At 35.7% G+C, this 21,852-nt stretch overlaps 1 protein-coding gene across 9 annotated transcripts in view; it reads left to right on the top strand.

The window, feature by feature from the left end:
- Positions 1–21,852, top strand: part of SMAD2 (SMAD family member 2) — a 105,941-nt gene that overhangs the window by 26,025 nt on the left and 58,064 nt on the right. Inside the window, exons 1-2 of one of the 9 annotated variants that reach the window (XM_056824404.1) lie at positions 2,385–3,089; positions 8,024–9,658. The exons of 5 other annotated variants lie outside the window; for them this stretch is intronic. The gene's annotated coding sequence lies outside the window, so the exon portion shown is untranslated. Of the gene's footprint in view, positions 1–2,384; positions 3,090–8,023; positions 9,659–21,852 lie in introns of those variants that run through there. 3 more of the 9 variants (XM_056824403.1, XM_056824405.1, XM_056824402.1) reach the window with 3 other exon arrangements.

Below are 21,852 nucleotides of genomic sequence, written 5' to 3'. Positions count from 1 at the left end.
GATATATACAACATCCTTGTGTTGTAGGAGCTCCAAGTATTCATAGCATTTTTTAAGTGCCAAGTGTGTGTCTGGTACTGTGCTAAGTACTTGGGGTACAGGAATTACAAATCTAATGAAGGAAACAGCTTGCAAACAGTTATGTACAAACAAGATACATAGAAGATAAATTGGGGAGTATCTGAGGAATGCCCTGAGATTAAGGAGAATGGGGAAAATCTTTGAAAAGACAGGACTTTTAAAACAAGTACTCTATTGCAAATAATATGAGAATAGGTCTTGATCAATGATATATGTAAAACCCAGAGGAATTGTTTGTTGGCAGGGGTGGGGGGAGGGGAGGGAAAGAGCATGAATCATGTAACCATGGGGAAATGTTCTAAATTAATTAATGAAATAAATAAATTTAAAAGAAAAGATTTACTGAGACTTGAAGAAAGCCCTGGAAGCTATAAGGCTTTGATATGAGGAAAGAGATGGTTCTAAGCATGGAGTTCAGACAGTGAAAATGCTCTGAATTGGGCAGTTGGAGGAAAAGCACCAAGGTCAATATATAGGAGCCATCTAATGAAAAAAGGGAAAACTAGAGGCTATTTTTGAAAATCCAGTAGGTCAACAATAGAAAGTAAAATTTACTAATGTTACATATATAGAGAACTTTGAGGTTTGTAGTACTTCACATATTACTTCATGGTATCCTCAACCCTGGGAAGTAGGTACCCTTATTATCCCCATTTTACCTATAAAATCTGTTCATCTTTTTAATATACAATTAACTTCTAGTGTTTAAATGACTGTGTTTAGGGAAATAATCATTCAGACATTAGTAAAAATTTATTTCAATCATCAGTATTACTGTTATTATCATCATTATTATAAGGCTAATGCAGCAAAAAAAGTACTAGACTATAACAATCAGAAGAAATTTGTGTTTTAATCCTGAAAAATATTAACAGTGTGACTAACAAAGGGCAAGTCACCTAACCTCTCCAAGTCTCAGTTTCCTCATTTATAAAACTGAACTTATCTTTCCTTCTCAGCTCTCACTTAATTTGTTGGGTTATATTTAGCAAATTAGAATTCCTTTCAGGCTCAGTTTCCTAATATATAAAATGAGAAGGGTAGGAGAAGGTGATCTGAAACTTTTTCCAGCTCTATCCTGTGATTTTATTAATTGAAAAAAAATTTGGTGTGGTCTAACAAGATGGTGAAATAATGAACTTTCAACATGATCTGAAACTCTGAATTAGTTGAATCCTGTATAACGATATTAAAGGCAATGTCAAATCTTCAAAGAGTGGCTAATTTAAAAATAGCCATGTTTGGCTTTGAAATGAGTTTGTACTTTATATTTGAAGATGGGTGTGACTGACCTAGAAATTTAATTTAAAATAATTCACATTGTGAGCAGTTCCAGAGGAGCTCACTTTTCTTATTAACAGGGAAAATAGTTAAGAGCTTAGGTTATAGAGAGTATTTTCCTTTGAAGTTGTATTTGAGATCAGATGCTATTATCTAGCTTGGAAGAAATATTTATTTCAAGTCTTTTATTGGGAATATCCTAGTTTAGCATTTCCAAGTTGGGTTGGATTTACACTTGTATGAACTCAGTTATATAAATTACTAATGTTAATTGAGTTGTGAACTTCTGTTTACTGGGGCTTTACATTAATTATATATGAGTGATCAGAAAACTAGTAGGAGAAACCAGAGTGAAGCCCTAGAAGTCAATGGAATTAACACATACAGAGTCAAAAATGTCATAGAGAGAGGTCAAGAAGAATGATGGCTGAGAAAAGGCTATTATGTTTGGTACTTAAGAAAACCATGATCTTTGAGGAAGTGATTCAGTAGAGCAAGTATATAGAAGCAGGAATTATCCTAATCTTTTTCTGAATCAGATTTGATTATAAAAAGTCACAGATGGAAAGAACATCAAGGTTAACTTATTTCACAGCTGGGTTAGAAGGTAATTTCTGGCCATCTTCTTCAGAACTCTTTTTTTTTTCTCCATTTTCTTTCTCTTTCAGGAGTTAATACCCCCACCCCATGTTGGTACTGTCTCTCTCCAAAAAAAAAACAAAAACTTACCTTCTGTCTTAGAATCCATATTGGGTATTGGTGCCAAGGCAGAAGAGCAGTAAGGGCTAAGCAAATTATGATTTAGTGACTTTCCCAGGGTCACATAGCAAAGAAATGTCTGAGGTCAGATTTGAATCCAGGCCTGGCTTTCTAACCACCGAGCCACCTAACTGCTCCACTTTTTTTCTTTTTTTTCCATTTATGTTCGGCATGAGCAGTGCTTAAACTAGTAAGACTTGCTTTTAAAAAAGCTATTTACGTTCTGAATTAGACTTTGAACAAATGTTCATCTAAGAATGACAAGATAAATAACTACTTAGGAATACTATTGCTGTATAACTTACTGTTTCTTATAGCATTGGTATGATCTGCATAATTAGTATGGAGACATAAATGATTCATTGATCTTAATGCACTAGTCTTCATAAATTTTGCATTTGTCGTACTGCTGTGGCGATTAGATGATGTATGTGAGCAGGAATATACCTAGAAAGTGTATCATCTGTGTTTTTGAAGGGAATGATCTGAACACCAAATTTTCATTTTATAAGACTTTTAAAAGGTCATTAATTTGGAGCTACTGTTAACTCTTCAGGATGATGATTATAAGTTTTGTCCATTTAAATAGTAAACAAATACTGGAGATGCTCTTTAAAGATAGAAACATATGATATAGGACCTTAACTACAATTTTTCAGTTTGTTACTTGTGACAGAGGCTGGCACTAGAGGAAAAAGTGCTAGGCTGAAGAGTATGTGAAATTGATCACCTCGATGGGGGAGGGGCCCCAGGAGTGGAATTGGGAGGAGGAGAAGACTGGCTGGGAGAGCAGTGAGTCTCTCGGTCTTGAGAAGCCAAAGAGAGAAGTTGAGAAAAAGACTTTCTCCTGAGGTTTACCCATTTTTCTTGCTGGTGACTAGAAATCTTTCCCCCCAACACTTCCCAATTGAAGGTACTTTCTGAAGAGAAACCTGAGCAGACTTTACCTCAGCTCCTGTTGCCCGGGGGTGAGTCAACTTGACTTTCTCTCAGGGGGCTCAGGCTGCTTAAGGCCCAAGTTCCCCCAAACTCAAGGAGGGAGGGGAAAGGGTTTAGATAGAGACAGGGACCCCCTTTCCCCACTTTCCTTTTCCCATTCTTCCCTGCCCATTATTCCTTTTGTATTACCTGATTGAGGTGAATTAAAAGTTATCTGTTGCCCAAGCTGAGTGTGAGTGAACAAGATCAAGGGGAGACCCTTTGGTCTCAAGTAGTGGAGGGGGGACAAGAGGGACAAGAGCGAATTGGGGAGAGCAGCTTTAGCTAAGGAGGGAAGGCAGAAGGGGGGAAAATCTTCAAATCCCCTCTCCTCTCTCTGAGCCAACTTGTTACATATGCTGTCTCCCCTGAACCCTGCTTTGAGAAGGGGGGGTCTCCTCTCTTTCCCCCTCTCCATACCGAAAGTCCAAGCTGCCCTCGGGGTACAAACTTCCCTCTTTTATCTTTTTTTAATATAGTTGGCACCCTGGATTTAAAAGAACCCCAATTATTAAAAAACAACAACCTTTAGTGACTGTCAGCAACTGTCAGTTGTGAAGTTGTTGTCAATTGCAACTTCTGAGGCTAGCAGCCTTTGTCACTGTCTCTGCCTAGCAGTTTCCACACAGGATCAAAAACATCTTGATTCCTTGTGTGTGGGGGGAGAACAAGTGAGTTACCAACTGCCACTCTGACAAAACTGAGAGTCTATTGTAAAAGGGAAGCTGTACTAGGGCTGTCAGCAATAGGATCTAGCCATCTTGGATCCTATCTAGCTAGAAGCAAAACTTGTGGGGACAACAGTTATTTTCTAACTGTTAACTCCTGGCAGTTAGAGCCTATAAAAGATCTATTGGGAAACATGTTACAACTATATCAAAGCTGGTGCCAACCTGATCTTCTCAAAGAAAATTGTACATGCTCTTGTCATGGATAATGGATTATAGGCATTGCTTGGTCAGATCCCTATTATAACAGGGAGGTGCCAGGATTACATGCAGAGAAAACAAGGCATGGGGAAGGGAACCAAGGAGGAGACTGGGGATGTGACGGGAAAGACAATGACAATGTAGTTACTAATACTAATACTGGAATACCATTAGGTGCCATAGGGGGAAATGACTTTGCCAATAACATAAAGGCACTTATTAATGCATCTGCTAACAATCTTGCAAATGCATCAAAGGCTCAAAAGATTATGCCTTTGTGTGATATAGCTAAGGTCACTGATAACTGGCATTTTACATGCAAAGATTCTTAAGTAATTCACCACCCGTGACTTAGTCTTTAAGTAAACGTATGCCTAATTTTTATTGGAGCCTCATCTCGCAATTAAAGAACTAAAGAGAGCATTTCGCCTCTAAGAGATCGCCTAGTCTATCTCTGCTTCCAGGAGGCCAAGCCAGACAAAATGAGTGTCAATTCTATTCTTAAAACACCCTGGCTAGGGAATTTCCACTACTGCCCTCTGTTCTAATTTGGGATAGCTCTAATATTTCAGTGGTGTTCAAAGGTATGGATACCTTTTTAGGTAATGGCTGTTTTTAGGGAGTCATTAGTTTTTGAAATGGGAATTGGCCCAAAACATTTTAAATGCTTAAGTTACTTTAATAGTGTAACATTTTCTACTTGGTTTCTGGCTTTTATTCTAATTCCTTTCAACACAGCTATTTAAGGCTAAGAATGGTCTGTTGCCAACATGGTCAATGCTAGAAGTTTCTATCAATCAATCTTTTATCCTTAGTAATTGAAAATTTTTTTGTTTGAAAAGATAATTTTATGAATTGGGATTATAAGTGGGTACCTTATCAAAACATTTACTCAACAATTTATTCTGTGTAAAACATGTAGGGAATAGAGAGAGATATTAAACCTGGCTCCTGCCCTTTGGTAATTTACAGCCTTGTTAGGACAGTTTAGGAAAAATCTCAAGATGTTTTCACTCAGCTTCTCATTTTTTGCAAATAGATATCCCATTATAATGTTCCCTGACAAGGGAGTATCATTCAGTTTCATTAACACTTCAAGGAAGGATTGATATTTGGACTTAGAAAAAACTAATATTAGAATCACTTATAATGAACTTAAATCTGCCTCTTTGGAACTACAGTCTCAGACTTTTGGTTTTGGAATGGACTTTAGTGACTTTATCTAGTCTTACCCATGCAAAAAAAAGAATCCTCCTCCCAAGTCATTCATCTCTTCCTGAAAACCTCTAATGAGGGGGAACCCACTACCTCCTTAGGTAGCCCATTCCACTTTCTGGATAGCTCTCAGTGTTAAGAAGCTTTTCCTGACACCAAGACTTTCCTAAATAATAACTTGCTTTCATTTAGTTGCTCCTAATTCTTCCTGTTAGACTGAAAAGAATAAGGTCTCTTACCTGAAAACTTTTCAAAATAAGAGGAAAATTATTATTCCAAATTTTATATAACAAACAATGCAAGCATTTCCATATACAAAGAAGAAGATAGCACACATGTGAGAGCACAAATTTTCTATATATTTAGCTTACTTTTCCTATCTACATAAAAAATTCTGTTCACAAGTGTCCTAGTCCTTCCCCATCCTTTCATCACAGAAGATACCGTCAGGGAGACTAACATGTACGTATAAATTGAGTTTTTCTTGTTTCAACTTTCTGGTATATTTCTGGAGGTAAATTCATGGTTTATTTTTCTAGCATTAATTCTCTGACTGTGTATAATGTGCTGATGTTACTCGTTTCACCATTGCATTATCTCATGTAGTTCTTTCCAAGTTTTAAAAAAAATGGTCCGCTCATTGTTTCTTATGGCATAGTAGTTTTCCATTGCAGTCATATACCATGTTTAGCCATTCCCCAGTTTCCAATTCATTGCTTACCACATAAAGTACTGTTATAAGTATTTTGGAACACAGGAGTTCCTTTTCTTTTTCCCTGATGATCTTGGGATACAAACCCAACAATGATGTTGGGTCTTAAGAGTATACACAGTTTTATTACTCTGGGTGGAATTCTAAATTGCTCTCCTCAATGGTTGTATCAGTTAACAGTTCCACCAACAGTACATTAGTGTCCCCATTTTCCCACATCCCCTCCATTTGTCATTTTACTCTTTTGTCATTTTAACCAGTCTGATGGGTGTGAGCTGATATCTCAATTGTTTTGTTATGCATTTCTCTGATCATTAGTGATTTAGAGCATTTTTTCATATACCTATATATAGGCTTTGGTTTCTTTTGAATTTTATCTGTTCATATCTGAAATCTGTCTATTCATTTCTTTTGTCCATTTATCAATTGGAAGGTGGCTTTTATTATAAATTTGACAAAATTAGATATATAGGAGAGGACATTAAACTTTAGATACTTTTGGAAACTGTCCAAAAATCCCTTGTATCTGTTGTTATTTGTGAGGTAAAAACCAGCAGGTTGTGTGGTTGTGAAGCTTTTACCTCAAGGCTATGCGCAGTAATGAACTGACTTTGGAGGCTTATGTATATAAATTAAAACTATTTTATTAATTATAGGATTGAAAGGTATAAGTATATAAAAAGAAGGTTTTTCTATCACTAAGGGCATTTCTACTTGCTACCACCAATCTCCCACCAGTGCAAGGTGACACTTCAGACCTGGAAACCCAGGTTACACTGCCCTCCTTATTCTAACTAAAACCCAAATTCTTCTAACTATATAACCTATAACTAATATCCTTATAAAATATATTCATCTTCCTTATAGTAGGTCTCCAACAAAGATGTTTCAGCATTAGTCAGAGTTGCCCTGACTGAGGCTTGGCCTAAAGTCTGCCTATAGTCTGTTTTAAAAGTCAGAGGAAAAAATCTTTTTCTTCTGTTAAATTTAACACTGATCACGAAGTCACTCCTCTCTCCAAAAGCTGTCACTCCAGGTATTTCCAAAGGGTTTTAGGGGAAAAGTCTCTCAGAGGGGATTTTGAACAGCTCTGTCTTGGACCAGGCTTCAAGTGGCAGTTAAAAAAAAAACCCACCCAAGGATTCCAACAGAATCTCCTGCTTCCCATTCTGACCTGACTTGAGACCTTGACAGAATTGTATCTCTTGCCACTCACTTACCAGAACTTAATACCAATCAATAATAATATTCCTAATAGATAGGAGACCTGAATTGGAGAAACTCTAAAAATTTTTCTACAATTTTTTGATTTCCTTTTAATCTTAGTAGCATGTTTTATTTGTGCAAACATTTTAAAATTTAACATATTCAAAATTATCCATTTTACATTTCACAGTATTCTCCATCCTGGTGACTCAAATTCCTCTCCTATTCATAAATCTGATAGGTCGTATGTTCCCTAATGGTATCTCCTTTTATGTCTAGCTCAGGTATTCATTTTGATTTTATCTAATGAATGGTATAAAGTATTGGTTTATGGGGGCAGCTGGGTAGCTCAATGGATTGAGAGCCAGGCCTAGAGATGGTCCTAGGTTCAAATCTGGCCTCAGATACTTCCCAGCTGTGTGACCCTGGGCAAGTCACTTAACCCCCATTTCCTAGCCCTTACCACTCTTTTGTCTTGGAACCAATCAATATATACAGTATTGATTCCAAGACGGAAGGTACAGGTTTAAAAACAAAAATATATTGGTTTGTACCTAATTTCTGTCAAACTAGCTTCTAGCAATTTTTACCAAATAATGATTTATCCCCACAACATGGATCTTTGATTTTGTCACATATAAGATAACTATTTCTCTTACTGTAGTTTGTTTATGTTGGCTCTGTTCCAGTGATTTACCTTTTTATTTCTTGGCCAATACCAGATAATTTTGATCATTATTGCTTTATAATACAATTTAAAATCTGATAGTGTTACGTCTCTTTCCTTTACAGTTTGTTTTTGTTTTAATTTTGATATTCTTAACTTTTCAAATCTTAAAGACATTATTTATTTCTCCTCTAGTATATATCTTCTTCATCTATGACAAGACTTCAGGACTCTTCACCATTTTGATTGCACTTGTCCAGGTTTTGGAGAGTCAGACAAGAATGAAAATGACTGAACATCAACAAAAAAATTCATAAATTGTGGACCTTGGAATTGAACACAGTATTTATATGGTTTTATCAGGGTGTGGAGTATAGAAAGACTAATACCTCCCTATTCCTGGAATGTATGCCATTCTTAATACAACCCAAGATGGTATATAAGCATTTTTAGCTGTCCTGTTTCACTGCTGACTAACAAGAGTTTGCAGTTCATTAAACACCCAGATCTTTTTTCAGACAATACTGTCCTTTTCTTTCTTGTTCTGTATTTTTGAAGTTGATTTTTTTAACCCAAACGTAAGACATAATCCAATCATAATCTATCTCTAATGAAGTCCATCTTTTTAAAGATTGTCTAGTCCTTAAGCATATGATGTTTTTGGATCTTTTGTCATCAATGGATAGAAGTAACTAAAAAAGCACACATTGAGGGGAATGGCAATTTGCCAGCTTAATGTAAGGAAAAATCTCTATAGGACTATTCCAAAAGAGGCATAGGTTGCCTACTGAAGTCTTTCTTTAAACAGATGCTGGAAGACCTGACCAATTTGTCAGATAAATTGTAGTGGGGATTCTTCTTTGTGTGTGTGTGTTGGACCAAATGGCCAGTGAGTGAAGTCCCTTCCATCTTTATTAACTATCTCAGCTTTTTTATCAGCTGCAGATTTGTAGAGAATGTCATCTCTGACTTTATCCACACTACTGATAAAAAATGTTAAACAGCACAGAGCCACACATAAATCCCAGTAGCAAAACATTGGAGATCTCCTGCCAAGTTAACATTGAATCCTTAATGACTCCTGAGTCATTCAATTAGTTTTGGATCCATCTAATTATATTATCACATTTTACTACCTATTTTGTATTATGAGATGCTCTTATCAGATGATTTGCTAAAACCTATATAAAATTATAACTCCAGAATTCCTCTGATCTACTAGTTTATTAACTCTTTAAGAAAGGAAGTAAAGTTAATTTGGCATGGCCAATTCTTGTTGAAGCCATTCTGACTTTTGATAATTATTGCTTTCTTTTCTAGCTGTACACCAATCACTTAGTGATCTATAATTTTTTGGAGACTATTTCTCTTTCCTTTCCTTCCCCTTCCCTTTCCCTCAGAACTTTGATTAGAACAGTCAGTGAACATTTTGTGCCTGCTATGGGCCAGTCACTGTATTAAGAGAACTCTCAGTGTATATATCCTCAATTTTCTTAGTGAAATATGAGGGAAGGTTCTCAGGAGAGAGTAGAGGGATAAGAGGCCATGGGAAATTTGAGGAGAGATAAAAATGGTTTAGAAGAGCCCCTATGATGAATGCTCTAAAGAGTTAATCAGGAGAGTGTAAAAGCCTTGCTACAGTGAGGGCCCAGTTGAGATTAGGTAATATAAATTTGTAGTAGATCCACTCAGCACAGTTTCATGATTTTTTTTTTCTTCCTTTGCTCAGGAGCACATGCATAATATTCAAGGCCTGAGACTTGGCAGGTTAAGATAAAAATATTAAAGAAAAAGGAACTCCCATCTCTCCTATTTCCCATGATCATTCAGGTACTGTTGTCAGTGACTTAGCAATGACATGTTAAGAGTGACATATATGTTTTCTCATTTTTTGCCAGACTTTTCTATTTTTTTTCCTCTCTTGGTTAAACTAGAATTTAGGAATTTTACATTAATTCATTTAATCCTTATGATAGTTCATAACATATTAACTTCCTAGTAACCATTTTTCCTTTTCAAGTTCATTGTCTTTGAGAGCAAAAAGAAAAGTACATTAAGAACTGAGCGCTCCTGATTCTCTTTATTGTAAGTTATTATTGTCACATCCACTACAGAGCTGTGCTCTTCACCATTCTTTGATTCTCCTTTCACTCAATTTTTAGCTACAACACAACACAATACAATAGCTAGAAAACTTGTTTGTTCTCCTTAGCCTCCTTCACTAGCTTTGCCTCATTCTGACTTTTAGATTTCCTATGTTATTTTTATAGAATCATTCCCTAGTTGTGTTCATTCTCTGTATCTTCCTTCTTTTGTCCCATGACATAAATATTTAACTGGCAGATCACAGAAATGATTGTATATAGATGACCTAGATTTTAGTAAAGCATTTAATAAAGTATCTCTTATGAGTATTGTTGGTGAGTTCCCTTTGAATCAACTGTTGGATGTGATTTTGCCTTCTAGAACTCCATAAGAATAAGTTTAGTATTTATACCTCTTTTTTCTCTAGACTGAACCAACACTTATTTCTTTTAATTATGCTTACTAATATGGTGGTGTATATTTGTCTAGTTTTCTCCACATACCCCTTAATCCACTTAATCTACTACCTCCCCCAATAATTACTGATGCTGTAAAGTACTTCATTTTGGCAATGTCCCTCCACCATTCTAAAAAAGGTATAAGGCCCAAATTTGAAAACAGTAACTTCATGTGGCCTGACCAGTATAATGTGACTTACCTCTTACATTAATGCACCTGGAGTATCTTTTGTAGTAGCTGATTTATATTATTGGTTTATTTATCACCTAGACTTAATGTCCATCTGGATCTTTTTCTATTTCATATAGTTGACATTTTGGCTCTACACAGAAGCCCAAAAGGTCCATTTTACCTTCATTATATTTTTTTTGTTCATTTTGATCAAATGATCAAATTTGTTTCGATTGGGTCAATATTTTTTAAATTTTCATTCTGTCCCTGCCGTATCTGTCTTAAGGAGACACTTATTACAATCTTAAAATCCATTTTCTGAGTGATTCTTAGCATAACTATGGGAAGATTTAGGGAGTCTTTATGAAGGATTTGGTACTTAAGATGAGCCTTGAAGGAAGATGAGGATTTTGGTAAGTAGATGTGAGGAGGAGGGAGTTATATTGCATAGATGTATGGGGAGAAAGACTGTCCTCTTTTGAACCTCTTTTTGGTTTAGCTAGTGTGGCTTGTTAGAGAGTATAAGAAATAATATGAAATAAATCTGGAACCAAATTATGGAGAGTTTTAAATGTCAGACTGAAGGGTCTATTTTATCTTTTATCATTAAAAGATGAAGGGGCCGAGGCTATATGTTCAGACCTGTTCTTAGATTAATTTGGCAGGTATGGAAGATAGATTGGGTAGAGACTGGAACTCAGAAGTATAATTAGGGGATTAGTGATGATGATAATGATAATAATAACTACCATTTATATAGTGTTTAAAGTTTTGTACAACTTTTTTTTTAACCCATTTGATTCTTTACGATAATTCTATTCAAGAATTTATGAGGGTCAGAACTAGGGAGACCCACTGAGACTATAATGCAGTAGTAGTTCATTTGAGATTGAAGATCTCAATTAGAGATTTAATAAATAAAATTAATCTTGGAGACATTAAATACCATGTAAGTAGAGAGGAGACAAACAGATGAGAGGGGTGCTATAGAAGTTAGACAACACTTCATAATTGATTAGATATGTGGAGGAGTTGAGTTATGACTCCAAAGATTGCTAACCTGGGTGGAATGAGCTTGGGAAGAAAGGTAATTAGGTTTTGAACTTCTTGAGTTGGTAATATGACTAGTATTAGACTTGGGATTTGAGCTCAGTTCTTACTGTTTCCAAGGCCAACAATATATCTTTCCTCTTAACATGCTTTACACCATGGTTTAGATTTGGTTTTGGTTAAATGTGGGAAATAATGCATTGCATTTTTTCTATATGCATTTAAATAAATTACTTCATATTTCATTTCCCATATATACTCCCCCATCCATAAACCCTTGAGTCTTCCCTTATAACAAAAGAAGATGGTTAAGTAGAAACAGTTTTGTAAAATATCTGCTTCTGTCAGTATATTCAACATTAAAATGCAAGATTCTTAAGTTTTAAAAGAGTATGACCTTAAAACAAACATTTGTACTACAGATGAACACTCATTGTATCACTTTCAATGTTTCATTGATGCCAAAAGGTGTTTTTTTTTTTAAGACTACTTATTGTTTTCTGTATACTTTTTAACTTACTAGTAAAAAAGCCAGATATATTTCATGTAATTTCATGTGTTGGCGGGGGTGTGTGCATGGAGGCATGCATGCAGTTTCTCAATTTAGTAATTTTTGTTTGCCAGTCTTTTCTAATTTTTCCTTCCTGGTAAAACTGGAATTTGAGAATTTAGGACAGCCTACTAGAGAAGAAATTTCTATGATTAAAATGTTTTTCCTTCCATCTTATATATCTAAGCAAAATTTTTTCTCCTTTTGACATTAAAATTCTTTTAAACTAGTAAGACTATTAGTACTATAATCTTAAGTATGTTATTTCTTTGTATAAATGTTATTACTACAAGTCCTGATCCTAAGGATACTGTTTTGTGCACCTTGCAAAATCCAGATTCCTTCTCATTACATATGTATGTGTAATGTAAGTTTTCTTCCTTTGTTTCTGGTTTGGGCAGTAGCATAACTCATTTGATGGCACTTTATAATTGACTTTAATGTTGAATTACAGGTTTGAAACATTAAAATAGTTTATTAGGCAATAGTTGGTGGTATGAAGTAATAATAGCAATAAAAATGGAAGAACTTGACTAGCTACTTTTTTATTTAGTCTGTCACTTACATAAACTAAATTTTACTGAAATGTCCTTGTTTAATTGTTCTCCAGGGAAGAGGTAATTGCAAAGAAACAGTGACTACTTGAATGCTTCCCTCTTGGTATTTGCTTCATGTGATTTTCTACTTTCCTTGTGAGTTTTAGTGCCCAAAGGAGGAGTAAAAGAAAGATGAAAACAAATGGGGGAAAGGGGAAGGGTTAAGTAACTCTTTATTCCTCCAAAGTGGGCTTTTGGGGGGGGGGTCAGGGAATAGTGATGGAGGAAGAGAATCTGGGAAAGGAAGAACCTCAAAATAACATTCCTTAGTTGACTATATATTCTACCATTTCCCTAATTAAACTAACAACAAAAGTGGCTGAGCATAAGTACAAACCTCCCTCTAGAAGGATGTGGACAGATCTTTGGTATTTATAATCGATGACAACCTGTTTGGTTTTAAACTGGAGTGGTTTTGAATATCAAGTGAGGGTAACACTCTTCTGCTTATCTGTTTGGCTCTTTATTGGTATTCAGGGTTAGTGACCATTTACTTCTAAGGACTTCTCCCTACCAGCTTAATATTTTTAGCTGTAATCTTTAGCATTTGATGTTATTACAAGAGAATGTTGACATAGTTCATTCTTGCAAGTTTTAAAGCCATAGTGTTGAGATCCATCTTGAAGAATTACTAAATTTTAATAGGTGAAGGTTGGATATTAAATATTGGGGATAGAGGTTTCTAAATATAGGCAATGGTATAAGTAAAGACCCAGAGGTAGGGAAAGTGAGGGACATAGATTGATTAATTTAGTATAGTTCACATTACCTGCTCTGTATTTGCATATCTTGATTAGATCTGGCAATATAGTTTTGAAACTGCGATCAATTGTAATACTGAATAATGTAATGTAATGTAAAACTGAATAAATGACTTGTATCCTTGAAAGGAAAACAAGCAAACCTGAAAAACTCTTCAAACCATTGTCACATTTTCAAGCATTTCAATCAGGACTCATTGCTTGGGAAAAGGGATGGATGATAGCATATAGCAATAAAATAATGGAATAAGAAGAGCACATGGAAGGTATATATTAAAGCATTATGCTTTTTAGAACATATTTTGCATTATAGTATAATTTGTATCATCAAATTAAAGGGTCTTTGATAATAATTCTTTGAAAATCTTGGGGTCTGCAGTGAGTAAACATTTTTATCAATCTTAAGTATGTGCTCTAAATTAAATTTTATCTTGCTCATCTCTGAGTTTGTTGTTATTTTTTAAAGAGTATTTTCTGGGGGAAACTGGGTGGCTCAGTGGATTGAGAGCCACGCCTGCCAATGGGAGGTCTTAGGCTCAAATCTGGCCTCAGATACTTACTGCTATGTGGCCCTGGGCAAGTCACGTAACCCCCCCATTGCCTAGCCCTTACCATTCTTCTGCCTTGGAACCAATACAGAAGGAAAGGGTTTTTTTGTTTTTTTCTTCCCTAATCAGTCAGCAAGCATTTATTAAGCACTGATTGTGGACTGAGTACCATGCTAAGGCAAAAAATAATAATCTTTGCTCCCAAGGAATTCAAGATGGGTTGGGACCAGATATTTAAAGTCTTTAAATGCCAGATAGAATTGATATTTTATTCAAGAACTAAAATTAACCACTGGAATTTACTGAATTAAGGGAGTGACATAGTCAGACCTATTCTTCAAGAACCTCAGTAAGGTACCTGTGTGGAAGCTGGATTGGTGTTGAGAAATTTGAGACAGGGAGATGAATTAGGAGGCCATTGCAATAGTAGTTCAGGCAAGAAGCAAAGATATAAATTGGTGACTTCAAAGAAAAGTGAAATATCTTGTTGAAGTAGAAGGCCTATTTTTTTTATGTCAGGTTAGAAAGAGTAGTTCAGGATTATTCTAAGATTACCAACTTTGTTTGAGAGGATTCTTAGAGCTGTTTCAGTTTTAGCTACTACTAAGCTACTGTCTTGGCTCCGTCCCCAGGTAACAAACTTTGGAGATCAGAAGAATGGTAGTGCTCTTGACAAATGTAGACATTCAATACAGGAATAGATTTTTCAAGAAAGATCTCGGGTTCTATTTTGAAAATATTGAATTTGAAATGTGCCTCATATATAATTGGGGATGAGAGGCCAAAGGTTGGATATAGATCTGAGTCAACTGCATTAGGCAGCTGGTGAGATAGTGGATACAGTGACATGCTTGGAGTAAGGAAAACTTGAGTTTAAATGTGGCCTCAGACTAGCCGTGGGCAAATCGTTTGCCACACTTTCCTCATCTGTAAAATGAGCTGGAGAAGGAAATGGCAAACCTTTGGTGTCTACCAAGAAAATTATATGGGGGCATAAAGAGTTGAAAACATTTGAAAACTACAATATCTACATAGAGATGAAAAAGTTGATGACAGTTTCAAGAGGTGTAGAAAGAATATAAAAAGTTTGGAAAGAAGAAAAAAGAAATATATCTAAAAAGAACCAAATCTTTGAGTACATTAGAGACCATGATGAGGATAACTATTCATCAAAGGGGACTGTCAAAAGCTATACAGGGGTCAAGAAGGATAAAGATTTTTACCAGATTTGGCCCTTAAAGATCATTGGTAATTTTGGAAAGGGCAGTTTCAGTTTATGAATTTTGATTATGAATGAATGAAAATTATGAAATTTATCAATTTATGAAAGGTTGAGAAGTGAGTGAGGGGAAAAGTGGAGGCAATGAGAGTGGGTAGCTTGGAGTTTGACTGAGAAAGGGATGAGAGATGTGAAATCATCTTTTAGCGGCAGTTCTTAGAATACTTTCCTCCCTAATCTGCTAGATGGATGTCTGACAGAAAAATAAAAAATCCATCACTATAGTTATGATGGACCCCTAGGTGGTATGATGGATAGCTAAGAAGTATGATGGATAGACCCCTAAAGTCAAGAAGGCCAGAGTTTAAATCTGGCCTCAAGCATTTTTATGTCTATGTGACCCTAAGCAAGTCATTTAACTCTACCTCAGTTTCCTTATCTATAAAATGAGCTGGAGAAGGAAGTATCAAACCACTCCAGTATCTTTGTAAAGAAACCCCTAAATGGAGTTGGAAATGACTGAACAACAGCTGTGAAATCTCTTTAATCAGGAACAAAGAGAAACAAAAGATAAAAGAGCAACAAACAGGTCAGGTGGTCTGATATGACTTTTCCTTTGGCATTTTTGTAGTCCCTAAAGTAGGGAAGAGAATTCTTCAGCTGCTAGACAAAAGAAGGAAAAATAGCAGTATTTATGTACTAACATTGACTTTGAAGTTTATGTAATCTGATATTCAACTGAGTTTAACTTTTAGGTTTGCTTTATAGCATACCTTGCTAATAGAATCAGTGGATAGTGTACTAGAGATCAACTGTAGATACACATTGTTGCCTTGGTGAAGACTTTCCACTTCTAAGGCCCCCAGGCAACTCTTAGGATTTTCAGGTGCAGAACAGTTGTTATTGGGAGAAAGGGTTTTATCGGTGGAAATTATTTACATCAATGAAATCATAGGTTTACATTAGCTCATGAAGATGCTTTAATTTGCAATTATACATAAATTTTATTTTTAGAATCAGAATTTATTCTTGATATAGCTATGAATTGCCCTAGTCATTCTGGAAAGCAATTTGAAGCTGCACAAAAAGTTGACTAAACTGGCTGTACCTTTTGACCCCATTCGTAGGCCTATACCCCCAAAAGCTCAAAGCGGATAACAGCTCTTTTTCTCTTAGTCAAAAGCTATACATATTGGGGAATGGCTAAATAAATTATGGTATTAGATGTAATGGGATGTTGTTATACCACAAGAAATGGCAAAATAGATCATTTGGAAGGAAATTGAAAAGAACTTCCTGAATGATGAAGGGTGAAGTGATCAGAACTAGGAAAACAATGTATATAATAACAATACAATTATAGAGAAAAGCTACCTTGAAATACTTGAGCACTTTGATCAGTGCAGTGATAAAAGCTGGGAGGACCTAAGATAATACCACCCACCTCTTTCCAGGGAGGTAATGGATTTAAAATGCAGAAATGAGACATATTTTTGCACATGGCTAGTGTGGGAATTTATTTTTACTGCACTATGTATATTTAGTATGGGTTAAAAAAAATTTTCATGGTAGCCAGGTGCACACACAAGAGTAAAAGGGAGAAATAATAAATGCTTACAAAGATATATATTTTTTAAATAAGAAATATTTGGAGATATTATACATGTTAGCTGTGGTTACTTAGTACTTACATGGTGTTATCTTTGTCCATTAACTATTTGCCTGTCTTCTGATTTAAAAAAATAACATTCTGGGCTTTGAGGAACTTAAGGGGTCTTCTTTGGTACTGTCACAATTCTGTTAGCTTTGTGATTTCAAATGAGAATTGAAAGTTAACAGTCATGGGGGAGTTTTGGCTGTGGTTTACTGACCCTATTTCTGAAGGATTGCTTGGGCTTTTAAGGCTCTACTGAATCCCTGAAGGCCTACATTTACATACTAATGTCAATCTTACTCAAGGAACTCAGCAAGTTTGTTGTCAAAGAATGTCTACCAAAAAATTATGTCTCTAAATATCCAGTTCTGTTAAGTTATATGTAACATTAAAATCAACTGCCATTTCCTAAAGTAATTTAAAAGAATCCACCATAGTTTTCCAAAAGACATATTTTAGATTTCCTGAAATTAATGGATGGAATTTTGTGATTATCTTCTTGTCAGGCAAAATTACACTTATATAATTTTGAACAGATGAATCTCTCCTACTTTTAAATACTTGGTAGCTGATTTAAATGAACCAGCCAAGATGGCAGAATGGTAGCAAGAAGTACTACTAAACTTCTGTATAAAGATTAAAAAATATACTGATCAGTAGATCCCCAAGGAAAAAATAAAAGTCAGTCATTTTTTTCAACTCCAGGTTAACACCAGGGGATAAAAAGGTCTTGGAAAACTGATGATAAGATCTAGCCTAGAACAGCTGCCTGGAGCCTTCAAGCATGGGTACTGAAAGAGGATTGTATCTGTGTATCTGGTCTTTGAGAGATCTCAACCTTGCATAGAAGGTTCAACCTTTTCTAAAAAAAAAAGATGCTAACCTACTGGTAGTAGCTCTGTTTCTTACTACCATTTTGGATTCATGTTAAGTGGTGAGACCTGTACCTAGGGGAAGAATTTCAGGATAGGGATTGGCTGTTGGCTCTAGAATGTACACTGAGCAAGGAACACATTAGGAGTTAGCAGTGGCTTTGTGGCTGGCTCTGAAAGTTTACTAGGAAAAGTGTGATCTTGTTTCTATACTTCCCTGCTATCATACGTGCACCCTCCCCCCCCCCCCCCATCAGTTGGGGATGCTGCAATTCGGTAACTGAACCAGAAGACGTTTCCAGCTGAATGATAGTATAGTTGAGTCTGTCAGCAGTCTACTAAACTTCAGTCACGGACATTAGGTATGTTCAGACACATACCTAGATGAGGAATTTTCAGGGGAAAAAGACAAAGAGGAAAAAAAGACAGTGATCAAACTTTGCCCTGGCTCAAACCACTTTGGGAACACTGAAAGCCTGCAGGTTCCCTGCCTGAACTCTCTCTGGGATCCTGTAATGAACAACATAACTCAAGAAGGCCACAACAAGACCAATTCACTTCACTAGCCTTAGCATAAAGTCTGAAGAAGCCAGGATGTAGGCTGGGGAAATAAGCAACTTGAAAAAAGAATCATATCATGAAAGAGCTATTATGGTGGCAGGAGTGAACAAGACAAAAAAAACAAAACAAAAAAAAAAGAAAGAAGTAAAATCAGAAACTTCCAAAGAACTACAGACTCAAAGAAAAGCACAACTTTGGGTTTAAGGTTCAACTAAAACTCTTGGAGGATGTAAAATGATAGGATTGGTTTTTATTTTTAAGCACTAAATGCTTTTATAAACAAAATAAGAGCACTGGAATAAACAATGGAAAAATAAATGAGAAAGATGGGAGAAAGAATTGGAATAGCAATTAATAGGTTGGCACAGGAGATATAAAACCTTACCTAAACAAGCAAGTCACTGAAGACTAAAATGGACAAAGAGAAGCTAGTAACTTCATGAGACAATAAGATGTATTAAAAGCTTGATTAAACTTTTTTGAGGAAATCTAAAGTATCTCTTAGCAGGAACAACTGACATAAAATGGATTGAAAGATTATTTAAGAATCATTGGACTTCCTGTCTGATGACCAAATTATTGGTCTGCTTAATAATAACCAAATAATCATATTTTAAGAAATCATTAAAGAAAGTTGCCCACATCTCTTAGAACCAGGGGTCAAAGTGAAACTTTAAAATGAAAACTCCTGGGAACAATAAAACCAAAATTTAGACCTTCTAGGTCAAAGAAGTAATACTGAAAATAAACAAAGAATTCAAATACAAGAATCTACAGTTGTCGTCATCATCATGCTGATTTAGTAGCTATCATTTGAATGGAATGGAGACCTTGAAATAAAATATAGCACAAAGGAAAAAAAAAACTTACAATGAAGAATAAACTTAGACTTTTACCAAAATAGAGTACATATTCTTGAGTGTTCCTAACAAAAAGGCCAGAACTACATGGAAATTAAAATACAAGCAGAGGAGTCAAGAGAAAAAGAAACATTAATGTTAATGAGCAAACATAAAACTCAGCAAAGATAAACTGTGTATCCTTCTAATGTGAGGAGATGATACATGGTTTATAAGAGTCTTAATAAGAAGGCCTGGGATTGGTTTTATTGTTTTGACGATGATCTGGAAGGAAGGAAGGAAGGAAGGAAGGAAGGAAGGAAGGAAGGAAGGAAGGAAGGAAGGAAGGAAGGAAGGAAGGAAGGAAGGAAGGAAGGAAGGAAGGAAGGAAGGAAGGAAGGAAGGAAGGAAGGAAGGAAGGAAGGAAGGAAGGAAGGAAGGAAGGAAGGAGGGAGGGAAGGAAGGAGGGAAGGAAGGAAGGAGAAAAGGAAGGAGAAAAGGAAGGAGAAAAGGAAGGAGAAAAGGAATTGGAGGAAGAGGGAGATCTCATAACTAGGGTGTACATTTGTTTTTAAATACAAGATTATATCAGTGAATGGAGGGGGGATAGAAGGAACTGAACTTGTCAAAGGAGGGAGCAACACACATCTCTGAATAGGCAAACAGGAAGTAAGGAGAAAGGAGGGATTAAGAAGGTATTAGATTAATGGTAGAAATTTGTTCTAAGGAAAACAAAACAGGATATGAACAGTAGTTTAAAAGAAAGAATAAGAACACAACTGAGCTTTGGGAGAGGAGAATAAGGCAGTTGAGTAACAGTAGAAAATTACAACACTGGTTCTGAGTACACCTTTTCTCTCACCATTCTTCTTTATAAGAGACTATATAAGAAGAAAACAGAAATAAGCAACTGTCATAATTGTGAATGTGAATGGCATGAACTCATTTGTAAAATGAGAAGTAAGCAGAATGTGACAAAAATAAATTGTTTGCAAGAAATATACTTGAAACATAAAAACCTGCCCAGTTAAAAAATAAGCAAAATCTATTTTATTTTAGCTGAAATAAAATAAGATTGGGGTAGCAATCATAGTCTCAGACAAGACAACAAAAAAATGGATTTAATTCAGATAAATGGGAAACTATGTCCAAAGATTCCATAGACAATTAGTATTGAGGGAGATCTAGCCTCAGTGGGCAGGCACCTCCTCTGTTCCCTAAGAGAAAAAGAAGTTGGAAATGAGGGAGATCAAAATTGAAAGTTGCCCTGAGAAATTCAGCCAGGAAAACTGCCAAGGCCCCACAGACAGATAAGCTCCGGGCTTGTGCTGGGGCCATCCAAGGTCCCTGATAAAACTTCAGCACTGAGACCCCAAGTGCAAAAAGCAACTTTCCAACAAAGGTTATTCATGAAAAAGTATTTAAACCCCAGCCTGTCAGAAGCAACTTGGAACTCTGATGTTAGAGGTTCCCACTGATGCGCATCAGTTTTTTTTTTTTTTTTTGCAATAAAGGGCCTGTTCCATGTCTGATTACATTGCCAGAGATCCTTCCTTGGTGGGGGGTGAATTCCCGGACCTTAACAGTATCAGTACTAAACATGTAGCAAATGAACAGTGCCTAAGTACCTAAAGAAAATGAAAAATGAATTACAGAGAGAAATAGATTATAAAACCATAATAATGGGACACCTCTTATTTTGTCCCTCTCAGACAGATGAATCTAGTGAAAAAAAATAAACAAGATAGGAAATAAAGGCTTAAATGGAAATTTTAGAAAAGTTAAATGTGATAGACCAGTAATTGAATGACAGTTATTGAATCAACATCTAAGTATATGTATGTAAATGTTTTCCCCTGAAGTGTACATGGTGCCTTTCCCTAAAGGTCACAAAAATCTGAAAGATAAGTGTAGGAAAAAGAGAAATATTTAATACATCTTTTATGGTCAATAATAGGTGGGTAATCTACATAATTTTTGGAATGCAACCAAAGCAGTTCTTATGTCTCTTAACCTTTCACTTGATCTTATCCATTCCTTCTAGGTGTCATCCTATATTTTTTTATCCCTTTTGTAGCTAAATTTCTTAGAAAGACTGTCTACAATAGATGCCTCCACTTCATTTCCTATTTTCCTCCTTAACTCTTGTTGAATCTGGTTTCTCACTTATCATTGAACTAAAACTGCTCTATTCAAAGTTTCCAACGAATTGAATTGAATGGCATTTTCTTTAGAGTATATCTTTCTTGACCTCTCTAGCCTTTGATATTATTGATAACTCTTTTTTATAACCTTCTCTCTGGGTTTTTGCAACACTGCTCTCTCCCGATTCTCAATTTATCCAACTAATCTGTATGCTTTCTTGAATCTTCAGATCATATCTACAGACCTCTGTCCTTTTCCTTAATAGTATTTCATTTGATGATCTCATTAATTCCTATAGATTCAATTATCCATCTCTGCACAAGATTCTCAGATATATCTACCTATCCCTACCTAATTCTGTTGACTTCCATTCTGACATCTAACATCATGATCTCATGATGTCTAAAACTGAACCCTTTATCTTTCCTGCCCAAACCCTCCCCTTTTCCTAACTCCCCGATTACTGTCAGGGATACTATTATTCTCTCTCCATTCCCCATAGTCTGTTGTTAAA

The sequence above is a fragment of the Monodelphis domestica genome, chromosome 3, assembly GCF_027887165.1.
Source record: "Monodelphis domestica isolate mMonDom1 chromosome 3, mMonDom1.pri, whole genome shotgun sequence".
In the NCBI taxonomy this organism is placed as follows: Eukaryota; Metazoa; Chordata; class Mammalia; order Didelphimorphia; family Didelphidae; genus Monodelphis; species Monodelphis domestica.
The sequence above is the reverse complement of the archived record's forward strand: the minus strand, read 5'-3'. Positions and strand labels throughout refer to the sequence as shown.